A 6823-nucleotide genomic window follows, 5' to 3' on the forward strand; every position below is an offset into this window, starting at 1 on the left:
ACACACACATACATAAATGAATATCAGAAATCCTAGTGCTACAGGCTTTTGTGCTAGACTACAGTATCAGTTTGAACCCATAAGATTGGTGGTTCAAACCCATCAGCTGCCCCTCTGAAACCCTATACACTGTCACTATGGGTCTGAAATGATATACACTTAACAACAACAACAATACAAATATGTATCTTATACAGCATCTTGGTGTTGCCACATAGGCTATGAACTTGACTACTAACCACAAAGCTTGTTGTTCAAACACACCAGCCACTCCTATAAAACCTTATACAAAGTTAATGAGTCAGAACTTAATAACTTAATTTGACACCACTTACCAACAACAATATATTATGCATATGTATAAATAAATATGTATATAAATTGCAATTAATGCCTGTTCTGTGATTTTTCTGCCATATTGCCTCCCCTTCCATTCCAGATATTTACTTCAAATGTGCTATGCTAATTTTTTACATGCTATAAAAATAATTCAAATAGCATGCTTACAAAAATACCTGGGATGTTAGTGCAGAAGATCATAATTGGCAAAATCAAAATATGTACAGTATTTGCAAAAAAATATGTATACTACCCTAACCATAAGGAGCTCTGGTAGCGTAGTGGTTACGAATCGGACTGCGAACCACAAGGTTAGCAGTTCGAAACTACAAGCTGCTCCACGGGAGAAAGATGAGGCTTTCTGCTCATGTGAAGATTTACAGCCTCGGAAACCCTGTTCAGAGTTGCTATGGGTCAGAACCGACTCAACAGCACTTATCATCAACAACAACAACCCTAACCATTTCTTACATCTAATTTAGTCACAAAGAAAGCAGGTAGATCTTTTTTCTGGCATGCTTCTATGACAAGTCTTATTCTGCATGACTTGGATCTGTAAGGTCCAGAAGAGGAAACAATTTCTGAAGTAGTGACTTTTTATAATATTCATTTAATGCTTGATTTGTTATTGTGTAGTACTGTTGAGTCAGTTCTGACACACAGTGATCCTGTATAGGGTTCCCAAGGAGCAGTTGTTGGATTTCAACCACCGATCTTGCAGTTCAAACCCAACAGTGCTTGTCCTATACTGCCAAAAAGTTTAACCTGTTGTATAGGAGTCCTGGTGTGGTGTTGTGAGTTAAATGCACCAGACTGCAAAGCTGTTTGAACTGTAAGGTTGGCAGTTCAAGCCCTGCAGCTGCTCCTTGGAAACCCTATACAGGGTCACTATGGGTCGGAACAGGCTCGACGGCCCTTAACAAAAAAAAACCCAATATCTTAGCATAGTATTAAAGAAGGCAAATCCTTCTTGCATGTGATGTAAATGTGGTATAAAATAAATGAGTGAAAAAACAAGATTATCCAGTAAAATTACAGATAATTTTTCCTCAAGGGAAAATAACATTTCCAAGCACATCAATTTAGATATAATTACCAATTAGCCTACAAGAACATAATAATGGTGTAACATATGGAAAATGCCTCAAAATTATAGGGAATTGACAGCACTTGCTTTTTATATAGGGTGTGTGGTAAGATATATTAATGCACAAATGATGTGAATTAAAATTTTGAAAATAAAGAATGGTTGAAACATATTTTCTGATTCAAGAAAGAGATAGAATAGAAGTAAGATTAAATATTTGTAAAGATTTGACTTATTTTAGAAATAATAATAATGAGACTACTTAATAGCAAGAAACATGAAGTACCAGAAAAAGTCTGGTCTATTTTGGGGAAAAAAAGATTTATTCAAAGCAGAGCCAAATTCATATGTTTTACAAATTGGATGCCTTCTTACATTATATTGATTTCTCTAAGAACTAGGATTCTATATCAGACTAATGAATGCTTGATAATTAAAGGCATAAAATTAAAAGCACAATGATTATATTCAGCAATTTCGTGACTACAGGTTTTGACTTTATGCCTGTAAAATTGAAAATTCTTGCTCATTCAAAATAAATATCCCTACATATATCTACCCGTTAGATAGAATATAATATATGACTCTGACTTTGTTACTAAGTCAATCAAATTGTGTATGTTGGATAAAAATATCATTATAGGAAATTTTGCTTTATAACGAAGAATTTGGCTAAAAAATTAGTGTGCCTGATACATTTTCAGATGTATTTAATTCTAGAAGTCCCCAGGAATACATCAGAAGGCAGCCTAGAGCTATTTAATCTCACTCCTGAATGAAGGACCCTGTAGCAAAATTGTCTCTTGCTATTATCATTTATCTTTTTAAAAATTGAATAGAGGAGAAAACTTATCTAGGAAAGTTAATTCGCCTGATTAAAGATGAGGCTTAAACTTAGTAATGTACCCTTCACTGACTGGAGTCTGGTGTGGTACTCTGGGTTCAAGTACTGGACTGCAAGGTTGGTTTGGACTGGAAGGTTTGCAGTTTAAGGTCACCAGTCACTCCTCAAAAACCCTATACAGGTTCACTGTGGGTTGTAACTACCTCAACAACAACATTGGCCAAGAAAGAGACATCACACTTGTTACTACTATTTTTTAAATACTGAGTGAATAATCCACATTAAATTTGCCAATCTTGAATTCTATCTAATTCTCTATTTAAATACAAATCTCTTAAAATAAACCTCTTGTCAATCACCTTTCCTTTCATTCAAATTGACTTGTCTTAAAATTCTTGTGTTGTTGTCATTTTTGTACAAAACAACTAAGTGAATTTTAAATCTACTAGCATTGAGATGATTTAACTGGACATCTGTATTTTGGAAAAGGGAGTGAATTGAGCATGCTATTGTGATAAATCGATATGCAACCTTGAATATATTCAGTTGTGAATAAGCGTGCATACTCATGCACTGATGTGTGTGTGTTTCAAGTATGAGATGTTGTTGGGCCAATTGTAAGACTTCTAGTAAGAGATTGTCTCTTTAGAAAAATTGATCAGATTTTGAAATAGTACTTTAGGAGTTACATGAATAAAAATATCATTTTAATTTCAAATCATAAATGTAATTAGGGATTTAAAAGTGCATGCTTATTACAAAATTTAAACCAATGTTAAAATTTCAAAATAATTATTAAGCAGAAATAAAATATTATTCTTGCATTCATTAATCAATAAACAATTATTAAACAACTCTCATGTACTAGGAGTTACTCTACATGTATCTACAAGAAAGCAGATTCTATTGAAATAGATATAAACAGCTACACAGGTAGATCATAAAAAAAATTGTTTTGAAGTTAAAAACAAGAAGAGTATTATAAGGTATATAATACACTTAATTTGTTGGGGTTCAGTCAAGAACAGAAAAGCCTTCTGAGTACATTGTTTTTGTTGTTGTTAAGTACCGTGAAGTAGATTCCAAATCATAGTGACCCTGCACAGGGTTTCTGAGACTGTAAATCTTTATGGAAACAGAACACCTCATGTTTCTCCCATGGAACTGCTGGTAGTTCCAAACTGCTGACCTTGAGGTTGGCAGTCAGACTTATAACCACTATACTAAAAGAATTGTTGTTGTTAAGTGCTGTCAAGTCGGTTCCGACCCACAGTGACCCTGTACTGGGTTTCTGAGGCTGTAAATCTTTACGGGAGCAGAATGCCTCATCTTTCTCCTGTGGAGCAGCTGGTAGTTTTGAACTGCTGGCCTTAAGGTTAGCAGCCCAATTCATAACCACTACACTATAAGAGTAGATACAGCGAAATCGAATAAATGGGCAGGATCCAATTCAAGACACTTTAATTTGTTTAAAGAAAATAAATTAAGAATGTGATTTACTGACAAGGGACTTTACCTACAAAGGGCGAAATAGAGCTGTGTCCAGTGGTAGCTAAGAGGATAGGGAAGTTTTATCTTGCAAGCACCTTGGGTTAGAGTCTTATTAGATGAACAAGTTCTGAATATGTAATCACTGAACATTTTATGAATAGCAGAGAAACACTGAGATATCGTGACACAAAATGAGCCCCTCAGGTTGGAAAGCATTCAAAATGTGACAGACGAAGAGCTGCCTCCTCAAAGAAGAGTTGACTGTGATGACGCGAATAGAGTAAAACCCACGGGAGTAAAACCCACGCGACCTTCATTTGCTCATGGGGCACAACTCAAAATGAAAAGAAACAGCTGTAAGCATTCATTAGTAGTCAGAGTACGGAATGTATACGAAGTTTGAATCTAGGGAAACTGGAAATTGTCAAAAGTGAAATGAAATGCATAAGCATTGATATCTTAGAAATTAATGAGGTGAAATGGAATGGTATTGGACATTTTGAATCTGAAAACCTATGGCTTACTATGCCAGGAATGACAAATTAAAGAGGAATAGTGTCGCATTCATTGTTAGAAACAACATATTCATATTAGTCATGAGGAACAATGCTGTCTATGATAGGATAATATCCAGGTGCCTGCAGCGAAGGTCAAGTCATTTGAACTGCAAGGTTGGTGGTTCAAGCTCACCAGCTGCTCCTTGGAAACCCTATACAGGGTCACTATGGGTTGGAATTGACTCGATGACACTTAAAAACAACAGGGAAGGCTAGTTAATACCACTATTATTCAAGTCTACATACTAACCACTAAACTCAGTGAGGATGAAATAGAAGAAATTTACCAACTTCTTCAATCTGAAATTGATCAAACATGCAATCAAGATATATTGATCATTAGTGGTTATTGGAATGCAAAAGTTGGGAACAAAGATCAGTAGTTAGAAAATAAGGCCTTGGTGATAGAAATGATGCTGGAGATCGCATGGTAGAATTCTGCAAAATCAGTGATTTGCTCATTTCAAATATCTTCTTTAGACAGCATAAGAGATGATAATACACCCAGACCTCACCAGATGGAACACACAGAAATCAAATTGATTATATCTGTGGAAAAAAATTATGGAAAAGCTTCATATCATCAGTCAAAACAAGATACTGGCAAACAGTGGAACAGACCATCAATTGTTCATATGCAAATTCAAACTGAAGCTGAAGAAAATGAAAACAAGTCCATGAGAGCCAAAATATGACCTTGAATATATCCCACCTGACTTTAAAGATCATCTGAAGCACAGATTTGATATATTAAACACTAAAGACCGACGACCTGAAGAGTTCTAGGATGACATCAAGAATATCATACAGGAGAAGGCAAAAATCATTAAAAGACAAGAAAGAAGGGAAAGATCAAAACAGATGTCAAAAGATACACTGAAATTTGTTCTCCAGCATAGAGATGCTAAAGCGAATGTAAGAAATGAGGAGGTCCAAGACCTGAACAGAAAATTTCAAAGGTCAGCTCGAGAAGATAAAGTCAAATATTACAACAAAATGTGCAAAGGTCTGGAGTCAGAACACCAAAATGGAAGAACATGCTCAGCATTTCTCAAGCTGGGGGAACTGAAGAAAAAAATTCAAGCCTGACTTTTGTTATTGAAGGATGCTCTATGCAAATTATTGAATGATGCATAAAGCATCCAAAGAAGTTGGAAGGAATACAAAGAGTCACTGAACCAAAAGGAAATGGTTGATGTTCAGCCATTATTAGAGATAACATATGATCAAGAGCCAATGATACTGAAGGAAGACATCCAAGGTGCATTGAAGGAATTGGCAAAGAACAAGGCACCAAGAATTGATGGAATAAAAATTGAAATCTTTCAAGAAAGAGAGGTGGCAGAGGAGACACTCACTCATCTCTGCCAAAAAATTTGGAAGCATGACAACAATTGTGAGATTGGCCTAGGACAGGCAGTGTTTGTTCTGTTGTGCATAGGATTTCTATGAGTCAGTACTGACTCAATGACACCTAACAACAACAACAACAAATATACAAGCTACAAAACTAGGAGATGTAGAAATATTACAAGGTACAGGGCTATCTTTTTGTTTCCTAGAGACCAAAGACTTTTGATCTGCATAGTGTGATAAGAGGGCTATTGACTCTTTCTATCATCTGCATAACTAAAGAAAGAGACTAATGAGTTTAAGTGTGCATAATGGGACAAAGGTACACTCAGATTCTTCCTAAAGACCTGAGGCATGAGGAATGGAGAGTACATGTGGTTTGAGGTGAGCTTTGCATGGACATTTTGGAGCATTAAATTGGTGTCCCTGAACCATTATATTCATAACACATACCAACAAATATATATTTCAAGGATGTGCACATATGTATCTAGGTAGATAGATAGATACATAGAGAGATACATTCATAGATACCTAAATATAACCATGGATATACTGATACATCATAGATAGATGCATAGATGAATATGCATGTATATAGAGATAGCGGTATCAAGAAATTTAGGTATTCAGGAAAACTATTATTAGATGAAATATTGTGTGAGAAAGAACACTGTATTGACTATTGTTGTTAGTAGCCATCAAGTCAGTATCCACTCATAGTGGACCCTATATACAACAGAATGAAACACTTCCCCACCTGGGACAACCTCACAACTGTTGCCATACTTGAGCACATTGAAACTGCTATTTTGCCAATCCAACTTTCTGGGGGTCTTCGTCTTTTTTTCTGACCCTCCACCTTACCAAACATGATATCCTTCTCCAGAGATTGCTCCCTCCTGAAAAAATACCTGAAGTATGAGAGGCGAAGTTTGGCCATCCTTGCCTCCAAGAAGCACTCTGGCTGCACTTCTTCTAACACAGATCTGTTTGTTCTTTTGGCAGCCCATGGCACTTTCAATATTTTCCTCCAGCACCATAAGTCAAATGCATTAATTCTTTGATGATGTTCCTTAGTCAATGTTCTACTTACAGCATGGGTCAGGCACACCTTAGTCCTCAATCTGAAATGCTTCCTTTTCACCACTA

The sequence above is a fragment of the Chrysochloris asiatica genome, unplaced genomic scaffold (assembly GCF_000296735.1).
Source record: "Chrysochloris asiatica unplaced genomic scaffold, ChrAsi1.0 scaffold00463, whole genome shotgun sequence".
NCBI classification, from domain to species: Eukaryota; Metazoa; Chordata; class Mammalia; order Afrosoricida; family Chrysochloridae; genus Chrysochloris; species Chrysochloris asiatica.